Source organism: Triturus cristatus, chromosome 3_1 (assembly GCF_964204655.1).
Source record: "Triturus cristatus chromosome 3_1, aTriCri1.1, whole genome shotgun sequence".
In the NCBI taxonomy this organism is placed as follows: domain Eukaryota; kingdom Metazoa; phylum Chordata; class Amphibia; order Caudata; family Salamandridae; genus Triturus; species Triturus cristatus.
The window spans coordinates 57784864-57810221 of NC_140583.1; the positions used below are offsets into that span (position 1 = coordinate 57784864).

Consider the following 25358-nt stretch of genomic DNA (forward strand, 5'->3'; position numbering starts at 1 on the left):
GGTGCACAAGTGTAGAGTAACATCTCTAATGTCTAGATCTGAAGTCTTGATTTCGTAGTTCAACCAGAAGACCCTTTTAGCAGTAACTTTTGAACTTTTACGCACCCATTGAAAACCTAGGGGAGCCCGCGTGTAACTTTCCACACTGCACACGCGACCCGTGGACCTCCTGGTCACTAACTGAAGTTAGCTCCTTGTAGGCCCAGCGATTCTAGAGGCCCTAGGCCTTCTTCCTTTCCTAGTCGTGGTACTTATACCACTATTTTAGTATATGGTTCAAGCGGCCACCAGGGCCTATCCATATAAAGTGCAACTTCTGTATATTGTAATACTTTCTTGTTTAACGATTTGTGCTCCTGTGCTCATAAAGAGTCCAGGGGATACTTTGAGTAATAAATACATATATATTTTGAATATATATCTACATATGGTAAAACAGCTTGCTTTACATGCCAAAACGAGTTTAGCCTGAAAGACTGCTTAGCCTACGCTACCACTAGGGCAGCTGGTCCGAAAAGGTTGACTTACAACCACACCATAAGGGTTGCTTGGCATGGTACAAGGTGGTCACTTTAATTAGTGAACAGCATATACCAGGCCAACTTCTCACACTGAGGACATGGGCTTTGCGTGGAGTAGACATGGACCCTGCATGGAGTGCGCCCACTCGTAGACATGAGTCTGTGAGGCGTGCCCATGACCATGGGCCTTGTGTAAACTGCACGTGGTCTTCCTATGTAGTTGCTTGGACTCTCAATGCATGGATATCAGTTGGGAGTAGCCTGGGTAGCAGATGGTGTTCCTAGCCTACCCTTTGACCCCTGGTCACGAGGGTTATGACGGTAGTAGCAGGAAGAGAAAGCAAACATGACTCTGAGTCTTGTTTACTTTCTGTCCTTCCCACCCCTTCTGCTTTCCTTGCCTTTAAGAGTAAAACACAGGAGATTGTTAGGAGTTAAAGGTGGGTCATAAAAGGGTCAACTCTATAATGTCTTTGTGGGTCAAAGGTTAAGTAGTGGACCTCTTGATAGCCCTGGCTTATTGAATTGACGTTCATGCCTAAGGCCAGAGCATCGAGGCGTTTGAATACAATCAAATGCTATCATACATCACCTCGACCAGGGTCACCATTCCGGGTGAGGAAGCTGTAGTGAGGTTCAAGTGTGGGGGGGGGGGGCAGAGCACCCCATCGGAGTACACAAGGGGGCTTCACCAGACCCCGCGGGGCTGACTCAGCCTCGAGCAGGCTGTGAGCACAGAACAAAAGATGCTAATTTCCCAACACAACAATGGTGTGACACTAGGGAAACTCCAGGTGTCTGGGAGTGCCCATGGGTCACTGTGCAGCGCCTCTTGCAGTGTCTGGCCTTGTGCCAATGTGCATAGGGTCTGCCAGGTTGAAATGTTTTCTAGGAAGACCTTACGGTTCACTCCCTCAGCGGAGACCGTGGGATCCACGGTAGAAGTCATGCCCACTTGATGCTTGAACAGACTATTCAGAAACTGACCCGGGAGCTGTGATTGCGGGGACCAGTGCTTAGTGTAGCATCTGAAGCCCCTGCATCCTTGACAGGTGTCTCTGGTCCTGAGCACGCACACTGATGCTCGGAGACGTGGCCATGGCCAGTGGCTTTATCCTCCTCCCTTCACTTGGGCATGCGGCGAGGCTCGCTAAAGAAACATCAGAGGGTGCAGAATGCTGTGGCATGCCTCCTTAGGAACATTTGGGAGTTCAAATCTGTCACTAATGCCCTAGCAGAGCTCCAGTAAAAAGGATAGTAACCTTCAGAGCACTATGCACAGCGCATAGAGCGCTCGCTCCACCATACAGGCCCAGTGTATCTAAAGAGAAAATTATCTTGGTATTCACCAACAAGAGGTTTTGGGTCGGCAGCTTCTAAAACTGTGATGGTGCCCAAAATCCGCAAGGTACCCTGGGGTGGCAGAACTTTGTCTGCTCCACTCCGGAATCAGCTGCCCTGGCACCTTAGATGTCAGCCAAACCTGATGAGTTTTAGAAAACACTTTAAAACCTGGCTTTTCTTGTTACTCCACTTGTCAGTGACTTTGGTGCCTAAATCTTTCTAGGAAACCTCAACTTCCACCTAGAAGACTATATGGCCCCAGTTTGGTCACACTCCTCGAAAGCCTCTAAAACCCCAGACTCACACAAAATGTCAACAATCAAGAAACCCGCCACTCAGGGGCCCGGTCAGACCCTTACCTGCACCACGCCTTTGACAAAGTGTCAACCCTAATTAGTAAAGCTCTCGCCCTCGTCCTCAACACCTTCATGGACACAGCCACCTTCCTGGAAGCTTGGAAACATGCAGCCATCGCGACATGACATCCTGAAAAAGCCCACAACTGGTCCACCCAATCCCACAAACTGCCGACCAATGTCCCTCCTACTATACCCAGCCGAGGTCCAAGAAAAAGCATATCAGTGGGCGTCTAGCTGACCACCACCCCAACCACCAGCTCCTCAATGCCACACAATCCGGATTATGACCAAACCACAGCATTGCAGCAACAGAAAACATCTGGATGTTTGCTGACAGAGGAGAAACCGCAGCCTTCATTCTACTCAGCCTCTCTGTGGCCTTCACCACGGTCTCCCACCACACTCCTATCAAATGACTGCATAAGACTGGCATCCAAGAACTTACCCCCAAATGGACCTGCGCATTTCTCCTCAGAAGAACACACACCATAAAGATGCTGCCTTACTGCTCAGAAGCCTGGGTACTTATTAGCTTAATCCTGCAGGAATCATCCCTCAGACAGACTCTCTCCATCATCTTTATGACCTCACTAGCGGATGTCATCCGAGCGCATGTCGACATAGTCACCTACACCGACAACACACAACTTATACTGTCCCTGTCAGACAAAACACCCAGTGCAAGGCAACATTTAAACTCCTGCATGGCCAAAGTGGCTACCTGGATGTAGTCCAGCTGCATCAAGCTGAACACGGACAAGACCAAATTAGTCATCTTGGGGAAGGATGCCTTCTAGTGCCACTCCGCCTGGCGGCCTAAAGGCCTCAGACCCACTCTCTCTCCCAGCCCACAAGCGGGAAACTTCAAAATCATCATCAATAGTAAGGTGGCCATGTCCTGCTTCCACAACCTGAGAATGCTCATAAAAACATACAAGTGGCTACCAAACAACACCAGGAAGACAGTCACCCAAGCCCACATCAAGAGCAGGCTGTACTACGGAACTTCCCTGTATACAGGTATCACCAAACACACAAACAAAATTACAGACCATCCAGAACACAGCAGCCAGACTCGTCCTCAACATCCCAAGCTGGAGTCACATCTCCGCCACCCCTGAGGGAACTCCACTGACTCCCCTTCAGCGTAACAAAAGCCTCAAGCTCCGGGGGCCCCTCTGAAATTGGCAGGTCCCTGGCTTGAGAGCTCCGGACTGGGTCTGGAGCATGGGGGGCCACATGCATGTACTTGCAGGCAGCCCCTCAAGTTTTGTTACTCCATTGTGGCTCCAGATACACAAGCATGCACAGTTTAAGCTTCTCACCCACACATGCAGAACACGACACAGCAAAGCCCCAACTTTACCACAATAGACGTGTACAGTTCCACCAACCCGCCAGGCCCATCCACTCAGCCAAACTCTACTAGCACACGCCCCAGGCATGAACTAAAGCAGGTCAGACCTTCTCATAAGACGAACTCCCACACCAGAGCCTACTCCTCACTTTTTGAATTCCACAAGAAGCTGAAGACCTGGCTCCTCGAGGCTAGCCTCACACACCTGCGTAGCACCAGGATACCCTCATGGGTCAGAGAGCGCTTTAAAAATACACATATCACAATCTGGTGATTTGCTGTGTCAAGCTGCTGTAAGGACGAGACCAGTGAGGGTCCATGTGTTCCGCATGGGAGTTGCATTTGGTATAATGTCCCATATCCTGGAGAACAGCCCGGCCTCTGCGACTCTCAATGATGGGAGTCTGGGTGTGGAGTAAACTGGCTGCAAACATGGTGCCGGGGAGTGTAGCTGGAAGATTCGCCTGAGACAGCTTAGCGTGATGCATGGCAGTCAGCGTTTAGTCATCACATAATAGAACACGTATGTGTAAAGCGCATGTTCACCCAGAAGGGTATCTTGGTGCTGAATAACAGATGTTTCTTACCCCACTCAATGGCACTCGTTTTATCGACCTCAGAAGGATGAGGGGATGGAGTGTACGTTCCGAGGGAGAGGTGCATTTTGTTTCATAGAGCTCTCGTCCCGCCAGCCACGTCCGACAGATAAGAGAGTGCTTTCTTCATCCTTTATACACAAAGAGCCTCGGCTGCCCCATCCTTACGCATGCAGAGCACGGATACTTTAGCACTACGCTGAAGCCATTACTCACGCCAAGCACAGACTGAACGAACACCATGTCGGCCAGGCGACCGTGTTACTCATTAGCGTAATTAAATACACATCACAGATAAGGACCTGTCAGTCGCAGACGCACGCGCAATTAATTAACTCACTCCAGCTATTATTTTCTTGCTGTAAATGGAAAACGTGTGACTCACCAGACTCTCTACCAGGAACATGCCACCTCCCTAGCCTATAGGAAAGCAATGTCATGTCACCTCCGCGACCATAGTAAAGCATTGTGGCTCTGTCTCCACAGTAAAGATGTAATGTCTCCTATCTATACTAAACTATTCTGTCTACTGCAAATCCCAGAAAATAATAATTTGTTCATCTTTATATCGTGTTGGTCCGTGCTTAATTTGTAAATAAATAAGTGCCAGGGCCCTCGTCAGGAGGCCGCTGCAGAATCATCACCAATTGCCCCTGTCCGCGCTGCCAAGGATAGTACCAACCCAACTACGAACCATCCTAGCCATCAAAGTGTGACACCTTAACCCATTCCAGGCCCCCAAAGCCGTAAGAATGGCGTGGGCACCCGTTATACGTTATTTTCAATGTATATTTAATTAAAAACAACTGTTGTTCTGATCACTCAATAATAATAAAAATCCACATTTGTAAAGCGCGAACAATCCCCCGTAAGGGTCTCTAGGCGCTGGGGGCCGTCGGGAAGATTAAGCAAGCTATTGCCCAGAGTCACATGGTGCTGGGCTAATCTGCCACCGGTGCCGGGGATCGAACCGTGAGCCCCAGATTCCGGAGTCAGTTGCCTTGGCCGCGCCGCCACACCTCTTTAAGACACACAGTGCCACCATGTGGTAAAGTGTCATAAGAACGTGTCTGTGTTGCTAGTTTAGAGCCGGTGCCAAGCCCTGGAAACCACCAACTCAAATTAAGCAATGTTTTTGGTTATTGTAGTGCAGGACCCTGCTTGTAATTGTACCAGGGTGCTGCTCGTAGGAGGTGGCATAAGGCCCACAGTAAGGGTTGAGGCTGTGTAGCACAATAATTAAAGTAAGGTCTGTCCAGAGGCTGTCCGCAGGGTACAACTTGACAGCACGGACAGTTTCAGCTCTGTGCATTGCATCCTACTTGCATAAAAGTGTGAGGTTAATGAAAGATACTTGAAAGACTCAATAGGTCTAAATGTTGGGGTGACGAGCACTCTTTTGAAACTTCAGCTAGTTAGCATGGTACCCTGTTTGATGTTAACTGCCAGCCTTGTGTTCGTCCCTCACCTAAACCTGTAGAGATTAGGGGTCATGGTCTGGTATCCCAACTTTAGAAGACCAGGGACTTTATTTAGATCTCGGCGGAGGAGTTGCTCCGTCACAACGGTGATGGATATCCCGCCCGACGAATATAAATTCCATTATATCCTATGGGATTTATATTTTGGCAGACATGATATCATTCACAGTTGTGGCGGAGTAACCCATCCACCAAGGTCTTGGCCGGATGTCTTTTCGCAGTGGACCAACAAACAGATTTGCTGCTGTGGAAAAGCTCTAAGCATGAGAAACCTGTTTATTCAGCCCTGTGAAGTCCAGCCTTGGTCAGATTACTGTGGTTGGTTGGTCCTGATCCACCGGTGGTCTGGAAGTCCAAAAATGTTTTATGTCCCAACTGTGCAGCATTGTTAGAAAAGGTTCAGTTTGACACTGCCAAGGACACTAGAACCTCAAACAGCATTTGGGACTCAAGCCTCACTCCAGCAGAGGCCACCAGCAGGATCCAGTCCAGGTCCAGTTGCTACTTGTCAGCTGGGTCCTTCAGGGAACAGGCCTTTTGCACCTTTTTGTGGTCCTGAAACTGCACAGAAGGTTAGCCAACTGACCCATAGAGCAAACTTCTTTGCCCTGGATACAAGAACGATCAAGTCCAGCCGTTTAGGTTGGTCTAGCCTTTCCCATGCAGCTACAGTCATATTTTCTTTGCCAGTGCTTGTTTTCTTTGGCATAGGTAAGTAAGCCAAAACCCATTCATAGATGTCCGCCAGTACGTGCATGTCCTCTCATGGGAGGTCATTTCTGGATGTTTTTTGCCCTAATGCATTCAATGATGGCCAACTGTGTGTGTGCATGCATGTACCGGTGGCCATCTTTCAATAGTTATAATGAAAAACACAATTCAAAAATGGCCGCTGCTAATGTTCGCTTTACTAATGCAATAATAGAAGCATTGGCAAAGCCAAAACAGGTGGGTGGGGGACGGTTTCAACTAACAGGGAGTAGAAACAGAGGAGGTCACTGGAGGTGAGGGGAGCACTCGATGAGTGGGAGCTGTGAAGTCGGGTGAAATAGCGTGGGGTATATGAGAGGGTGTGAAGTGGAGGAGAGAGCATGGGGAGAGCAGAGAGAGCAGTGGAAAGCAGAAACAAAAGGAAAGCCACATGGGAAAGTATTCCCTTATGCACTGAAATGCAAGGACTCCTCCCCCCCAAGAATGTGTTAGGACCCAGAAACAGGCAATAGATTGAGGGGCGGAGCCAAAAGCCTTTGCGATGATCTGGCGTGTGATTGACAATATCACAAGCAAATAGCTGGAAGAGGAAGAACACAGACAGCCAATGGCTTGAAGTGGGCGGACCTAAACTCCACTATAAGTGTATGTTAAGGTGTTAGTTACAGTAGGTTTGTCGAGGACAGGACTTAAAATGAGCTGAGCCGCGATCACGCCGCACAATGATTGAAAATAAGAGCTGCGTATTTTGGATCCTACGATAGATTGTTTCTGGTTTGTCCACTTCTCTGAGCATAGGAAGCTTGTTCTGAATCTGGTTATCATTGAGCATCGCTCATCGCGGCCTTCTTTCTTCTAACTGGTCTTATCTGGCGGCCATGTTGGGTGTGTGAGGCAACGGCACAGGAAGTGTCTCCTCAGTCAACCCTGAGCGAGTCACAAGTTGTGCAAAGATGTTAAACAGTTAAAGATGAACTGTTTGTAGTGATTTGAACCTGCTGTTCTTGTTATTCCAGAGCACATGGTCATCTAAAAGCCCTTTCTGGGACCAGTGAGCTACATATCTGTGACGTTCAACTTTCCATGCCAGGGGTGTGTTCATAGTGCCATGCATGTCACATGGTGGCTACCTAAGGCGAACACGCTGCGGTGTATAATCCTAATTCTTTCCTTTACACTTGTATAAAAACTTTGATTTTCAGACCTTTGCTGATTTAAGGCGACCTGTAATGGCGGCGTTGAAGACCTTCCGGAATCTGGTTCCCTGCCGAGAGGGTCCGCGCCCTCTTCTCTTTTGTTGGGGTTCCTGGCAGAGGGTTTGTGTGTTGGCTATTATCAGATACTTCCATACAATGCGTTGGACCAGCTTCTGCACAGAGCCAGGACTCTTTGAATTTGACCTAGAGCCATATTCATGTGTTTAAGGCAGGTCTGTGGCCTTTCTTCCACCCTAGTACCAGCCTGGCCTACCTCGTCACTTGAAAATCCAGTGTAGTTGGCCTATCAGAGGTCGCGTCACTTCCACGACCAGTGCCTTGATCGGTTCAGCTCAGTGGTTGGTTGGGAGCGGTGGCAGGGTGTGTGTGGTGTGGACAGTTCACCTTGTGAAGCGCGTCCCGCGCTGCTGTACTCCTCGGCGCTTTTTAAGCGCGATGTTGATTTGGGCTCCTCCCTCCTGGGAGCACAGAGTTGTGGGCAATGAAGTCCCCCTCGATAGCCTCCGGTGGACAGCAAACCGTTGATCACCTTGTGAAGCGCGTCCCGCGCTGCGGTACTCCTCGGCGCTTTTTAAGCGCGATGTTGATTTGGGCTCCTCCCTCCTGGGAGCACAGAGTTGTGGGCAATGAAGTCCCCACCGATAGCCTCCGGTGGACAGCAAACCGTTGATCACCTTGTGAAGCGCGTCCCGCGCTGCGGTACTCCTCGGCGCTTTTTAAGCGCGATGTTGATTTGGGCTCCTCCCTCCTGGGAGCACAGAGTTGTGGGCAATGAAGTCCCCCTCGATAGCCTCCGGTGGACAGCAAACCGTTGATCACCTTGTGAAGCGCGTCCCGCGCTGCGGTACTCCTCAGCGCTTTTTAAGCGCGATGTTGATTTGGGCTCCTCCATCCTGGGAGCACAGAGTTGTGGGCAATGAAGTCCCCCTCGATAGCCTCCGGTGGACAGCAAACCGTTGATCACCTTGTGAAGCGCGTCCCGCGCTGCGGTACTCCTCGGCGCTTTTTAAGCGCGATGTTGATTTGGGCTCCTCCCTCCTGGGAGCACAGAGTTGTGGGCAATGAAGTCCCCCTCGATAGCCTCCGGTGGACAGCAAACCGTTGATCACCTTGTGGAGCGCGTCCCCTCACCTTGTGGAGTGTGGACAGTTCAACCTCCACTCATCCAATCAGAAGGAGCTTGGAGCTCTGCACACATTCGGTTTAGAGTATAACCAAATATACTCTTTCACTGTCCCTACGGCTCTGGTTTCCTACTTCGGCATATTTAGGCCCACCCAAAGAAGTAAACCACTGAGGATTTACCACGACACAGCACAATACTGCACTACATAACATATTGTGAAAAAACACAACATGTAACGGAAGATGCAGAACTTTGTAGCGAATCTGGAGGATGCGGACGCGCTCTGCTCTTCATCCTTCCGAAGTCGGTCAATAAACTAAGCACTAAAGGTTTTCAAAGTTAGACTTCTTAGAAAGCCTCGCCAGGGTATGAAGCTGCACTCCAAGATCTGTAATAATAAACAGGAGTACACAGCGCTGGTAAAGGGCTCTCCTGGCATGGGGCGGGCAGTGCCCGGCCTCTGCCAGGTTTGTGACGCACATGAGGACCTCTGCCAGTGTCCGTGTCTGGCCAACCTCTGAGCCAACCTTGGTTCTCACAGACCTTCTTCTCTGGGGTCTGGGAAAGGAACAGGATGTCTCTGGGAACCCCCGGGGCGGGTGTGGGTCAGGCACAGAGCCCTGGCAGTGCTCACATGGGCTGCCCCACCCGGAGTCCTCTCTGCACAGTTCTGTCCGGTTCAGTCATAACATTTTAGTGGTGGAAAATACCCTATGTAAAGAATGGTCCATTGATGGAAATAAAACCATGAAAAGTGAGCAAATATGCATTAACTATCAACACAGCTGAACAGGAGGCGACGAACCATGTTTAGCATCAACCGAAAGTCATTCTGAAAACCACTAAACTCAGCATTGTAACCCACACACATACATTTCACGTCGTTAGGCACGGGGAGAATAAGTAATTTGTCCAGAATCACACAAAGTTGAGATTAATTCGTTTGCACAGAATCACACGATGTTCAATCAAGGTTCGAGGCTGGGATTCGAACCTGCGTCTCCAGGTTCCAAGTTGGGCAGCTCTTGGCGCTAGGCCACATCTCCTCTATAGTTCTGATTCCGGTGCTCCACCACCCTTAAGATTCAAGGCAGGAGACATTAAAACATCTGAACAGACTTTGAGGTCTTTAGATATCCTGCCTGCCCTCTGGGGGAAACAGCTGCTTTTGAAAGACTGATTACCATTTCCCCCTGCTTAGAGCACTTCCGGTCAGTCCACCAGGAGACAGACTTGATCAGAGAAACGAACCACACTCTAGGAATCCCACATGAATGTTGTGGGATCTGCAATGCCATATTACGGTGATAAAATGTTCTATAAAGGGCACCGCCCATGAAGCGTTGTGGACTGGTGTTCGAACCTTCTGAGGGAGTGCACGAGGCAGACAACCAGGAGCAGGCAAAACATCCTGGAAGGTGTGGGGTCCAGTCAAAGTATATATAATATATACATAAACATGATAATAGTAAAAAACCATCTCTCGCGGACCAGGCAGATAACAACGACCACCCCCTCCCGCCTCCTCATCCACAATGTCTTCAGAGAAATCTTCAGGTGGCTCCCGCTCAACATCCGCAGAACGGTCACACAGCCCTGGTCTCCAGGAAGCTGGACTACGGGAACACGGTGTGTCGGTAGCACACACAGGATGGGGCGGGGATCCCTTTGCTGGATGCGCTATGGAACCCCTGGTTATCTGATCGTTGGTACCTGCTTGGAAGTGTAGAGGGGAGAAAGAACTTATCAGATGTCCTAGTCCCAATAATTCATGACTCCGGAAAATCACAGACTCCAGGTTCTAAGTTGGTTAGTTTATTATAAAGCTAAAAATAACTGTACATACAGGCAGCTCGAATGAGGGTGTAAAAATACATTAGAAGTAATACAAAGCCAGACCTATGGGCAAAGTTCAATCTCTGAAGTATACAAGGCATGACCAGTTCCAAAATCAGAACGCAGATAATGACTGCCCCGACTTTGAGATTAGTCCTCATTGGAGGTCCGTAAGTATAACGCATTTGTCTGTCCCTACAGCACCACTAACGGGACATCCCTACTTCGCATTCTCCAGGCAAGTTCAGGAAAAGGTGTCAGCGCGTGAAGACTTCCGAAGAAGTGCACTCGCGTTGAATGGGTCCGGTACATAAAGCTACAGAGCTCGTTCTAAGATGCTTCCTCGAATCTCCTCTCCCAACTCAACCCCCATGGCACTGTCCCTAATTCCAACACCAAAATCCTAGGACACACCCATCTTTGCCTCACGCGATCACCCCATTCAGCTGGACACCTCCTCGTAGGTAACTTTCCAGTAGGCTTCGATCCTCCCAGCCTCTGGCTCGGTGACCTGGATTCCTAGGCCTTCTCCAGTGAGAAAGACACCGTCCCACATCATCAGCAACACTCGTTGAATGTGTCCTCTCCTCCCGAAGCCGATCTCCTACAACACAAGTGTTATTCTAACTAACAAGGATGAATGTCTCCACCTGCTACAGAATTGGGAGAAAGAAAAAGATTCTACATGAACATTATGAACCACTCATTTCTGAGAGCCCGGGAAAGGCGCAAAACCCGACTGAAAATTGGCTAACATAAGAATCACCATGGTACTTCATTAAACACGCATATGCAAGAACATCCATATTGTATACATTTAAATCAGTGCATTAAGTGACAATAAACTAATTCTCATTAGTCATTTATAAACAAGCATTGGAACACAGTTTTCATGTTATTTTCCCCACATTACACAAAGTTTCTCTATCACTTCACTTTTACACATTATTACATTTCACATTCTAATAGCCAAATGTTCACACAACAAAAGAATAAATGCAGGCGCAGCCTACTAGTGATTATAATGCACCCCTGCAAATGAAAGCGCGCAATGACGCTCTATCACGCATCTCACCAAGACACTCCGGACCAATCACAACCTTGCAGCCAAGCTCACACTCAAACTCCCCCTTGCACTCACATCTCCACACACCCGAAACATCTGCACTAGATCCCCCCGTTCACAAAGGCCCCCTCTTCAAACTCCTCACTCACACAAAGATAGCCTAGGCCCCACTTACCTCCCCGCTAACTCAAACTCCACACCGTAACCTCTGCTCAGTGGGCTGGATGGTTCCACGTCCCCTGCATCCGTGGAAACCGACCCGGTGGGATGCCTTCCCGTGTCTGGCTTCCAAATTCCAAACCCTAGCCAGAAATCTCCAATCCACCGGCCTCATCCACGCCCACACTCTGAAGAACCTGAGCTGGGGGGCATGCCTTCTTGTATCTGGCTCCCAAATTCAGTACCGTAGCCAGAAACCTCTGCCAGCCTCCTACTCGCCCACGTTCCCTGCATCTGAAGAACCGGAGCCAGGGGGCATACCTTCCTGTGCCTGGCTCCCAAAGCCTGGATCAACCTCCCCCCCCTCCCCCACCCATCTGAGCCACCAGCTCACTTCTTGCATTCCACAAGAAACTAAAAACCTGGCTATTCCAATAGCTCCGGTCCAGGGTAGCATCACCCTTCCTTATGTGCCAGGATACCCCCTCGGGTGAGATGCGCGCCACAGATATAAACATAGCATAGCAAAACATAACCGAACATAAACAAAACACTAGCTCAGCAGGTTAAGTTCTGTGTAACCTGTAAATCACTTGATTCTGCAGGGAAGACGGGGGTACTGTGGATAGCAGTTGGACGTGTTTTACTGCTCTTCGAAGCGCTATATGAGAATAGAATTATATTTAATATTAGAACGTTTGTATCCAGCGTCGAGGGTGAGCGGCGGCAGGTGTTCAGAGTAACAACTAGGCAAGGTAGGTGAGGGCAGAGGAGGGGCATGTCTGCTGCTCTGCCACGCCCCTGCGCATGCTCTCTTCAATGTTATGGTCACGACGACGGAATAACATGGGGCTCCTTCAGTGAGTGTGGGCAGGCTCGGATCAGTGCTTGGAGGCCGTGAGGTGGAGGAGAGCCCAAAAGGAGCTATAGAGAGAGTGGCTGGGCCCAGCTACCGTCACTGTGCCCGAGTCAGACACTGAGCCCCGCCCCCCTCACAGAACTCCCCCAACCAAGTGAGGGAGAGGGGACTCCGTTCCCCTGACTGGAGGTGTGCCTTGTGCCTCAGCACAGCAGCTGCATGCATTAACAGAAAGTTAGACTATTTAAAAAAAGAAATGCACCAGCGCGTTTCGTTTTAGTCTAAATGCAGTTTAAAATGTCATATCTAGTTCCACACATTTGAATAAATATGGTGTCTCTTTCTGTCATTTCTGGGCTGTACTACAGGTTGATATTTGGAAAATATATATAATTTATAATAAAGTCAAACAAACCAAAACACTTTCTTTATATTTTGCATGATGATGTTAACTTATTTTCGTAAAATAGGCGCTTTGCGTTGTAAATCAGGAGCGAGATTTCTTTTTGTGGCGTCACTTCCTCTGAATTAGTCCCCACACTATTTTTCTGAGGACGTGCGCCCTCCTCCAGGTTTCTCCTTCACGAAATGGGAAAACCATATTTCTGACCACTCATGTAGCGCCCCAGGCAATCTTCATTGCTCCTTGGCGCTACAGTGTTACCTGCTATTGTAAATTGTTACCCGCTCCCATAGAGCTCTCCTTCAAGAAAGAGGTAGGTGATGCCGAGAATAAAACAATGAACTCCGGACTGCTCGCAGATCTTGGCCGCAGGCGCACTGACCCTGATCCGCCGAACTATCCGACTCATTGAATAACCCTTAACCCTTACCATTGCAGTCTCGTTGAAGCCTCTTTCCCAAAGTTTGCTGTGTGTAGACTTTGCCGTTCTGCCCTCCAGGGAAACAGAGGCCTCGCTTCCTGTATTGGTCAGAAAGACTAATTTAATTATGAAGTGCGCAGAATAAAAAGCCATTTAATTCACTCAGAAGAAGCGTGGTGAATAATGCTGGAGGCATGACGAGTTTCTCTCTCTTTTTCCAGGCCCTCTCGACAGGCATGAGCTGTGGACACCCGGAGCTGAGCAGAGTGGATTCGGGACTGCAGGTCAGAGACGCCTCTTCTGTTATGGAGTGCATGGGGGAGCGGGGGTGAGCAGACCGCTCACTCGGAGCAGGCAGCGAAGGGGCTCGGTCTAGGCAGAGCAGTCCGGTCACACGCAGCAGGCAGTGAAGGGGGGGGTCAGGTGTGCAGTCAGCGCAGTCCAGTCACTCGGAGCAGTCCGTGGGGGATCGGTCAGTGCAGGCAGCGCAGCGCAGTGCAGTCACTCGGAGCAGGCAGTGATGGGGGCTTGGTTAGTGCAGGAAGCATAGTCGAGTCACTCAGAGCAACAATGAAGGGGGCGCTGTCAGTGCAGGCACAGCAGATCACTCCCTCTGAGCAGGCAGTGGAGGTTCGGTCAGTGCAGGCAGCGCACTCCAGTCACTTGGAGCAGGCAGAGAATGGGGATCGGTCAGTGCAAGCAGCGCAGTCCAGTTGGAGCAGGCAATGAAGGGGGCGCTGTCCGTGCAGGCATCACCGTCCAGTCACGTAGAGCAGGCAGTGAAGGGGGCTCAGGTGTAGGTAGAGCAGTCCAATCACTTGGAGCAGGCCATGAAGGGGGCTCGGTCAGTGCAGGCAGTGCCTTCCAGTCACTCTGAACAGGCAGTGAAGCAGACTCGGTCAGTGCAGGCAGCGAAGTCAAGTCACTCGGAGAAAGCAGTGTAGGGGGGGCTGGCAGTACAGGCAGCGCCGTCCAGTCAGTCGGAGCAGGGGGGCTGTCTGTGCAGGCAGCACAGTCCAGTCACTCGAAGCAGGGGCGCTGTCCGTGCAGGCATTCAGCATCACATATAGAAGGAGGAAAACGCCTCTTAGGATTGTGTTTTTGCAGGAAGGGGCACCTTCATGCACTAAAACAACCCAGCATGCAACGTAAAGTGCCAGGGTGCCTACGTTGGCACTAGGCTGCCAAATCTGTCAGCACAGGGAGAAATGACACAGATGCACTGTATTGCTTAAATGCGGTTTACTCCTGCCCTTGCACATGGCGTGTGGCAGCACAGCAAGGTACCTTGTGCGCTGCCTTTCACCGTTCAAGAGAAATACAGAGCAGCTGTTTAAAGCTGCTCCGGTTTCTTTGGGCAGGCGGGAACCCACCTAAACTTTTAAGGGGGATTATAGCTCTCCTTACAGGTGGGTGCTGTGAGTAAATGCACCCGCCTGCAAGGAGATCTCTGAGAGGGTCCATGGGACCCGCTTTCATCCCTTTATAGGCCTGCATTTAGAAGACTCAGTGCCACCTTTTAGTGGCGTACTTTCAGTACGCCTTCTAAAGGTATACTTGCCTCTGCGCCCATGTCGGTAATATGGAACAGGTGTAGAGGGAACGTGATTTCCGTATTTGCATGGGGCCACACCTCATCCAAATGAGGGAACACCCTCTAATGATAACGCTGACACTACATATGTGCCAGTGCTATCCATTTTACAGAAGGGGCCGCACAAGCGTCTATGGCCACTTATGTAATTCCAAAATGCCGCGGGATGCAGAAAGCGGGCACACAATCCCGTTGCGCTCCACGACACTTTGATAATACGGCCCCAGATGTAGAGAATGTAGAGCAGTGAGCTTGAGAGAGCTGATCTGTCTTGCCGGCTCCCCTGCTTTTACAAGTGTTTACTTTAGATAGAACGGCGCGCCTCCGGTTTCAAACAGCAGCGTGATCTCAAACAGTAGCGTGATCTCACACATTTTAAATCTCGCCTCTGAGTTTCATGTCCACTCTCTACTCCACACCGCGTGTTCTCTGATGAATGATTAATCGGTTATTTTCAGTATTTACTTCACATGAGTTATTTTAACGACTTATATTGGTTTAATTTGTGCCACACATGAAGTTCCTGGTCACCGCATTAGGTCTAAGCCTCAGTCACTCATTTCCTCTTTGCTTCATGTTCTCCTCCTATGTTTCCCACTCATCTATGAACTGGGTTGTATGAATGAAAGTGTACAGTTAAAAACTAGGAGCTGCTGGGCCTGGAGGAAAGAAGTGAGGGAGATGTTCTGAAGCTATCTACTCATAAAACATACAAGTGAATCTCCATTTTATTTTTCCTGAGAGGAAGGATATCTTGGATGAAGAATTTTTCTACCTTGTTTTATTACTCAAGTGCCCCAGGAGTGGAATGGGCATTGGTGCCTGCTTTCTGTGCCCCCCGGGGCACGTTGGTAGTACAAAAGGGCCACAAATGCTGTGAAGCCTATTCTGTTATACATATTGCGCCCGTGCTATCATTAGAGGGCGGTCTCTAATTTACATGGGAGAGTTGCCCAGGCAAATGAGGGAATCACTTTGCACCTGCACTGTTTTACCGATGTGGGCACAGAGGCAAACATGCCTTTAGAATGTGCCCTAAAAGTGTGCCACAAAAAGGTGGCACACTTTCAGTGGGTCTTCTAAATGCAGCCTTCTAAAGGGATGGAAGGGGGTCCTATGGATCCCCCAGATAGCCCCTTGCAGGTGGACGCAGTCACTCACTGCACCTATCTGCACGGGGATCTCTAATGAAATGTAAACAAAATGTGAAACAAAGTACTCTGCTCTGAAGAAGCTAGAGTTTAATATTCTACCTTGTTGGTGAGTGAGGAGTAAGCCTGATGCTCTAGGCAAAACTGAAGAAGACATCATGCTACCTGACGGGGGATGTCATGTGGAAAGAAGAGGTGGAAAAATAAGAACCTTGGGATGCAGCATAAAGTTTTGACAAATAAGTATAAAGATGCATATTTTTATATGTGCTAACAAGGACAGAGTATGGTGGTTCTTGCATTCCATTAGTGCACCCTTGCTGCAACACATGTGTAGCATGGGCGGGAGTTGCACATGCTTCATTACATGTGTGACCTAGGCAGGTGCTCCTCCACGACCTCTTTCTCGCCTTTCTCTACCTCAAAATATTCACATTCTGCAATCCTACATCATAGAATCCAACCATGGATGTCTGAACTTTACTGATGTTTAAATCCTCAAAGACTGAATGCCTTCTGGTACCTCCTAAACCTCAGTAAACCCAAACCATCCCTCCTGGCTGACCTCAGACTTGATGCTTTTCTTCAAACCTATAGCATGTGGTCAAGTTTCATTCTATAGGACAGCCTATCCCCCTCCACTCATGTAAACAAACGCACTTCCTGCACTCTGTCTGAACAACAAGGACCCGCTGCTCTAACAATGACTAAAGTCAGCAGCTCACGCGCTTCCGGTCTTGTGACTAGACTCAAAGAACTCCCTCCTCACAGGCTCAGCTCAACAACCACTGCCCTTTAAAACACAATGTTTTATTTTACTAGAAAACCACTGAAGACCTGGCTTTTCTCCAGATAGGTCCCTTTCTTCCTCCCTCTGCTTTGAGCTGTTGTTGCAGTCTGTTTCTTGCAATGGACTGGCGTTGCGAATCCCCGTTGCTGGGGTAGCTATGCGCTTTACATATTTTATAACAGAACATAACTCTATGTCTACATTTTTAATCTCAGATATGATACATCCACATACCACCTGAAATAAGACTTTCAGTGACTGCCTACAGGGTCAAGGTTGGAATGTAATGTGTGCTGGCCGACCTTCAATGCAGTCACCTGGAGAATCCCCCATGCCAACAAGTCTGTGGACCAGAGGGTTGAGAGGTTCAGGGAGCAAAGGCTCTCTCCTCACCAAAGTTCAAAGCCGGCTTGTCCAAAAGAAACCTTCTCAGGCCCGCATGCTGTGAGACTCCCTCCCCATCTGAGGAGTACCACAAACTTCCTCTCTTTTTCAAAAGCCCTAAATCCTCACTTATTTCACCTGTACCGCAATTAAGCTCCCAAAGCTGTTTGGATGGGCCAGAGAAAATGAGCACCTGGAATTTATATAACAAACTCCCCTATACATATGTATCCTTGCCATCTTCATTAGCATAGATGTATGTAACTGCTCCTGTTCTTTGTATAGCGCTGTGATACCTCTCCGTATAAGCTTTCAAACACGTTTTTAATAAACAAAAGAAAAAGCGATTGGTGTTCCGAATGCCGAGGGTAGCCTGTTTCTAGTACTCCAAGGGCCAGATGTATGACCCACCAAATTTGCGACTCACAAATTGGGATGTACAACAGTGTCTAAGACACTGTTTGCAATTCCTAATGGGGTCGTAAAATGCATGCCCCATTGATATGGATGAGTCAGGTGCAATTTGCGACCCCATTAGGAATGGCTAGCACTCACAGGGATGGTCAGCCGACCGCCATGTCTGGGACTGCTTTTAAATAAAGCCTTTTTTAAAAAAAATGCAGCCCCTTTTCCTTAAAGGAAAATGCGCACGCGCCGTGCGCTTCAGCGCTCGTCAAAAAAAAGTTTGACGAGGAGAGGAGGAGGCAGCAGGGGGAGGGGAGAGAGGAGGGGGCCTGCACCTGTTTCCCTAGTGGGAGCGAGCAGGAACCATCTGTTAATTACAAACAGATAGTTTCAAAGCTCGCTCCCGCAAGGGAATCGCCAAATGTGCACGCGTTGCCATTCAAAGCAATGCAATGCGTGCATGTTTTTGCCTGAAAAACGGAATCGATTTCTAAAGGTCTCCTCCTATGAGTGCATGCTTGCTACATAGGCGAGACCTAAAAAAGAAAAATGAAACTTGCCAGTTTCATTTTTAGGTCTCGCCTAGCGTTGCTGCGCACATGTGCAGCAACTCTCGGTGAGATTTATTGCTTACAAAGACTTTCAGAAGAGGGCTTTAAGCCTCGCCCCTCATTTCCATTGGCTGACATCACCGTGTATGCTAAACGGTGGCCTGCCATTGGAAATTAGGGTGTTCTGTAGACACCCTTTGGCCTGCGAGCCGGACTTGCTCGCCTGCTTTGATGCTGTCGCAAATCACTTTCTTATCTTTATGGGGCCATGTGTTTCCAATTGGAAACACATGACCCTATAAAGACAAGAGATCGATGCTTGTTTGTGTTGTGTGCTGTTCATGGCTATTTTACGCATGCGTGATGTGCGTCAAATGACTGGCACAAGGAAAATCAGGAACTGATCCTTCAGATAACAATTCACGTTGGAGGATGTGCTGGGCTCCTGCAAGTGCTGTTGCTGTGAAATTGGCGGTTCTTTGGGAGCAGCGGCAACCGGGGGCCCCGAGGCAGCACATGGACAGCTGCTGCCAGCGAACATGTTGCCGGTACTCCGAGGCAGCGCATGGACAGCCGCTACCGGTGCTCACGTGCCGTTTACGGACTAGGATGAGAACGGGGAACAGGTGATGAACCTTACTGTGCATATTATGGTGAGATGCAAACCCGTTGTTTATGACATTACTAGTTTATGAGCGGCCTTCTGTCTCAAATCTAGGGCAGACAGGGCCTGACTTGGGTAATTGACCAATCACGTACGAGGTAGTATATGTTTTAGCAGTGTTAAAAGCGTAATGAAATGTGATTAGAGAAGCAAAATATCGCATAAGGACTGGCTGGGGAGTTATGTATTGCTTATTGGTTGTTAGGCTCCCAGGCTGTACCGTGGCATGGGAGTGGCTGGAAGAAAGCTTGCCCATTCTCCATTGGCTATGGTGTCCGGGAGAGCTGGTATGCCTCGGCAGAGAATGCTCTCTGTACTCGCACCTCCCTTCAGTGGGCGGGTCGGGTGCTACAGTGGGGGTGTCCGCCTGTTCCTCTCAGTAAAGCAGGTGCAGCGGGGTCCGAGACAGCGGGAACATTCTGGAGGGTCCTGCGGCCGGACATCCCTGATGGTGAGTGGACGCTTAGCCGAGGCCACACCCAGCTGCACTGCGGCTTCTCTGAGGCGCTGCCCGGAGCAGCCTGCGTCAGACGTGTCGCCTTCTGCAGAACTTAGCTCAGCGGCTACGGCCACAGGTCCAGTCCGCAGGCCTCCAAGCGCCTCCTGCGTGAACAGCGCTCTCTTGCTGCATTAGGCCTGCTGCATGGTTCAAGTTGCTGCCTCCCGCCCGATGGAGCACGTTCCCACCTTGACTGTTCACCATGTGCCTTGCTGCCTTGCATGCACCCTTTGCACCTACCCCAGCTCGGTCGGTAATGCTCTTCCTTGATCCTGCTTAGAGGGCATACTGGGCACTCACCTTTAAGGCGGAACTATCCGGGTCCCTGAAATACTGCACTTAAGTGCACTGGGGCTGGTTTAAAAAAAAAAGAAAAAGAAACTAAATTGAATCTGTGTGTTAAATAATTTGAGCGTCCTTCAATCGGTTTAATGCATAGCAGAATACCATTTAGTGCCGGAGGACTGATTTTGCCAATTGAAGAGTTTGCAGATGCGAATTCAGTAATGCTTCATGTGAGAATCTAAAACGATTCATGCTTGAAGCAATACTATCAGAAGGACCTGTGATTTCATCACTAGCAGCAAATGCCCATGTTACATGAAAGTGCAAGGAAGTCCAATGGCTTATTTATTACGGCAATCATTGTGCTCACTTTTGAGGTTGGCCCACCCCGAGACAGGAAACTCCCCTCTTTCTGAGAACACGTGGTTGCCCCACTACTACTACTACGAGGTACTATAAATTGTATTGTAATTGCATCATATTGCACTTATTACCCCATACAATGCGGCAAACCCCTTTTTAGGTCTCGCCTAGCGTTGGGTAGGTGTAACAATCATTAAAAATGCAATAGGTCTCACCTTTCATTAACTTAAAGCCATTTGCTTTGCTATACAATACCATTAGCAAAGCAAATGGCTTTAACTTCATCAAAGGCGAGACCAATTGCATTTTCAATGCTTGTTTAAGGGTAGGCGGTGGTCCCTGGGACCCATGCCTGCCCTTAAAAAATATTTTTTGACCCATTCACAAAGAGGAAGGGGTCCCTTGAGGACCCCTTTCTGTTTGCAAAAGGTTTACCACCTACTTAAAGTAGGTGGTAAATTGCAAATGTTTTGCCAACCGCAATTGGGGTCGCAAAACATTCATACATACAAATTTGAGTCACTATTAGGAAGGGACGCCCTTAGCACGCCCCTTCCTAATAGCAAGTCGCAAACCTCATTTTGCGAATCGGGAAATTTATGGATTCACAAAATGAGGTTTGTACATGACCATGCCCAAAATTGCGGTCGCAAACCGGCCTATTGCCCATTTGCGACCGCAATTTAGGGTCATACATCTGGCCCTCAGCGTAGTCAAATATCAAAATCAAATATTGTTGTTATTACCCAACTCAGTAGGATCCTTGTTATCGACCATGAACCGCTGAAAACCTGAGTTAGCCCTACCGAGTATGACATCTGTGACCTTCTAGTTGGTTGTTCTAGTATACCTCCAACCTATATGTGGCAGCCAAATGTATCTGCTGGTAGAATGGCTGCGGAAGTTAGAAGTCCACCCCAGAGACCTATGTGCGTCAAGCAAGCCTCCGATTACAATACTAGTGAAACAACGAAATGGGCACTTTTTAAGACCCATGTGTCTGTATCTGGTGCACGCAGTGGCTTACACTAGTGTAACATGGTTAATTATTCAAACATGCCTGAATTATGCACGTCACGCTCTGAAATCCAAGAAAGATAGCCCAGCAGGTTCTGGTTTTGTTGCTGAGATTAGTGTGTAATTTACCGATCTCAAAAGAGATAAAAGGGGTCAGTGTATATGTGTGTGTGTCTGTGTAGATATATATTATATATTATTTATATAATTTAACAAATAACTGTGTAATATAGTCTGTATTATGATCAAGGGGGTTGTGGTTACATTTACAAACCACAAAGTGGAAGGCAAAGACAGACAGGGTGGTTTGTAAATGTCATCTGAACCCTAAGACAGCAATATGGGGTCATGTCACTTGTAATTCATTTTTTATATTATATGACTTATTAATTGATTTCAGTAATCTTTAGAAATCTTTAAAGCAATTTTAACACCATCCGTTTAGTATTCATTGTCTGCCTACATATAAAGGACATTAAAAAACAAGAAAATAAAGTACAATGTGGGAGGGTGTACATTTTTGATGACAGGGTTCTGTATTCACAGTGTTTATTTCAACACACTAGGGCCCTGATTACAGGTGTAGGTGCTATTTAGCGATACCACAGGGTGAGTTATTTATCAGGTGCGATAAATAGCACCCATTACGAGTCTACGGGGTATATAACATGCAGACTTTGGCATTTAGCGCACTAAAACCCACATTATATAGGAAATACCATATGTGTTTCCTGTGTTAAATTACAGCAGTTTTGACCTGCTGAAATGTAACGAGCCTTGAGGTTTTTACCGCATCCGATAATTGGTAGATGCTTGCACCAAGGATGTGCCTGAAAGGGTGAGCATGTCACGTGTGCTGATTAATGTTCTAAGAGGAGCGCCGTCATGGAAACTTTTTTTTTTTTTTTTTTTTACCAGCGCTGAAAGTAAGAAATTTTTTGTGTGCATTTTTTCATTTATTTATTTTAAGAATATATATATATCATGCAAATGAAGTAGACTATGTGTATTACAGAAATAATGTACAGTTAGACCCCATTACTGTGAAATCCGAGGTTTATAAACACTGGCAAACCGTCATTAAGAATATAAAAATGTGTTCTACAAAAGGTAAAATAACTTCTAAATAGTATTTTCCTGTTTCCATTTGGGATATTATCTAGTTTATTATTGCTTTTGTATAGCGCTCACACATTTAGGAAACCTCTTCAGAGCACTAATGAAAACATAATATGATCATCACAGACCTCTGAGATCCCAGCATGTTGCTTTAGTATGAAATATATATATATATATATATATATTTTTTGCAGAGTTTTATATAGCGCAAACTTGACCCGAAGCCAATCGGGTATCAGAGCGCTTTACATAGCGCCAGTTACGTTACATAAGGACACACATTCATCGTGTAACTCCTATGTTTACATGCCTATATAGTGTATATTACAAAGTTGTTTCCTCTGCTTTAAATACAGAAGAGTATTCGATAAGGCTGAAGTGATATAATTGCATGTGGCCTATACAACTTTTGTCCTCGTTTTAGGGGTCAAGGGAGGGTGATGTCGGGGCTGCTCCTCCATTGGAGCAGAAGATCATCTACCCTATTAAATCCCCCCCCCCCCCAAAGCCCCAGAGATATAAATACAATGGTAACTCATTACCATTTCACTTTTCATCTCCAGTCCCGAACACAGCCAAAGGACATGGTGGGGCCTTCTGAGTGACAGCAGCAGGGAGGAGGGTGGGCTGTAGGTTCACTGCTTAGAGTGCGCATGTCTTTGTGGCTGCTAGTCTTGTGATTGCAAGCCACACATGCGCACTTTAAACATCTTTAACCCAGCTGATTTAAGACAGCTGGGTTCGAGCAAGTGAAGGCCTCTACAGCGCTATGGAGCACTGAGTGAGGCTTCTCCCTTCAATCAGGGCTCTCATGCTGCATGAGAGTAGCGCCAGGATTGGTCAAAGGAGTTTCCTGGTGGCCGGGCTGCATTGAATAATGAAGAGGTCCGGTGCAGAGGTAAGGGTTTAATGTAATTTTTTTATTTGCGCTTGCTCGTGCCCTCCCACCCTCCCCGTAGATGCCAGCCGCCACTGGTTGATGTGTTGTTGGCTAGCACATACAATCTGAATTAGGTTTTTTCCATGAACCACCCAGCATGTGACAGAAGGGGGTGGGAGCATACTGCTTCACCTCCCAGCACAGTTCACCCCTTAGCATTATGGTAAATGCAGTTCATAGTAGATGCTTAATTGAATATTTACTGGAGTATTTCACCAAAGTTGGTGCAGGTTACTGCTGTAAATCTCTAGACACGCGTTTCTGTATATCATCCGTCATCAGTAGAGAGACAAGCATGTGCAATGCAATCGGTCTCGCATTTGTGAGAGTTTGAGTTATTGGCATTGTAAATGACAATACCTTTTATTTATGTGTTTTGAAAACCTGCAAGCGGTGCGTAAGCACGCACTTTGTACTTGTAGTCCTTGCTTACGAGAAGCAAGGCTGGCAGTAACTGCACTTTTTTTACTGCCAGACTTTCTTCTCGTAAGGACAAAGTGCTTGTTTACGCAAAGCTTGCAGGTTTTCAAAACACATAAAGACATTGTCATTTATAATGCCAATAGCTGAAACTCTCGCAAACGCGAGACCGATTGCATTGCAAATGCTTATTTATCCATGTCACCCAACTAAAAGGCACTCAAGACCACTACTTACAAAAACAACTCCCTACTTCCCCTTTCAAATCTAATCCCATCATTCTATCCCTATTCTAAACTTTACTAAACACACAAGAAATGCAGAAACCTAAACAACTAATGCACAAAGAAAAAATTACTGATCAACTATTAACCTCTAATCTTGGGTTCGGAGTAGTGTCAGGGGTAATAAGTGCCATATAAATGCAATTTACAGTTCCATTGTCTCCGTCCACAGAGGCACGGAACATTTGGTATATTACACTATTAGATTTCTTTAAAGTGCTTTTCGATTCTGTACTTATTGTTACAAGAGCACAGAAAATGGAATAAGCTGCCCCCACAGTCAATTAATACTCCTAGCACTACATGAACAGCAATAATTAGAGGTCTGCGTGGATGTCAGATCATAAGGAAATAGTCGTAGTTGCAAGGGAATTGCTTTTGTAGGGAGCGAGTGCCCGAAGGCAGGCCTCCACATCTGTTCTTCCTCAAACATGGTGCCTACTAACAACACCAAGATGGCCGCTTCAAAGGTTGGAGGCCACAGGTGGTTCCTGGGCTTTTGGATGCCTGGTCCAGTCACTCAATGAAGAGGAAACCCATTTCAGGGCACGCTGTCAAAACGGCATCAACTTTTCGCTCGAGGTGGCTGTATACAAACCATCCTCAAAGTGACAAGTGCAAGTACACATACCGCTTACCACATGCTTTGGATTTCCGTTTGCACGCATGGACCAGAGAGAGGCCCAGTTTCTATTTTTAGCAGTTCAGGCTGCTCCGCTCCATGGACGCCACTGTCGACACTGAAGAAATATAGCCACCCGCCAGGGAGTCCTGGGTAGCGACTTCACCCGTTCTCCCTTCGGTGAATTATATCTTTATATGCCCCACCGTGGGAATCTTTCTGTGAAAAAACGCTTAACAACGAGTGGCAATATTCACTTTTCCACTTCATAATGTTGTACGTTTCTATCAATCTCAGTATAAACTGGTGTTCAAAACTGCTAGGCTGGTGTGCTCTGGGAGTGGACTTGGTTCAGTAGTGTTTAAGGTGCTAAATGCAGACCAGAGGACAATGGTTTAATTCCCGGCTTACCCAGTTGACCATGTTGTGTGATCCGGTGCAGATGTTTCAGTGCCACTTAGAAGGAGATCTTTGACAGGAGCTACGGAGAGCCATATAAAATCTGATATTAACATTCCTAGTCTGCAAGCTATAACCTTAAAAGATATGCATGAGTTTACCTTTAAGTTTAAGTTTGAGCCTGTGCTATCCAGGTTTTAATATCTTTAAAACTCAACAGCATCCTCTGTGAAGCTGTTTACTATCATAGAATGTCGCACACTAATAACAAGCGCTGGTCACACTCCGCTCCGGGCACCCCGAGCGCGGCGAACGTGCTAATTAACAACGCGCGTAGGAGACCTAACAAGCCCGGGAGTGGTGTGTGCATGCGCGCGCAGTCTGCTCTTTTTGTAAGCACATACTCATGCTTGTG

At 47.8% G+C, this 25358-nt stretch overlaps 1 protein-coding gene across 5 annotated transcripts in view; it reads left to right on the plus strand.

The window, feature by feature from the left end:
- The window catches only part of TP53I11 (tumor protein p53 inducible protein 11), a 442907-nt gene that overhangs the window by 226381 nt on the left and 191168 nt on the right, over nucleotides 1–25358 (plus strand). For 4 of the 5 annotated variants that reach the window (XM_085643443.1, XM_085643442.1, XM_085643444.1 and 1 more), the window contains exon 2: nucleotides 13678–13740. The exons of the other annotated variant lie outside the window; for it this stretch is intronic. The gene's annotated coding sequence lies outside the window, so the exon portion shown is untranslated. The remainder of the gene's footprint in view (nucleotides 1–13677; nucleotides 13741–25358) is intronic. 5 annotated transcript variants of the gene reach the window in all.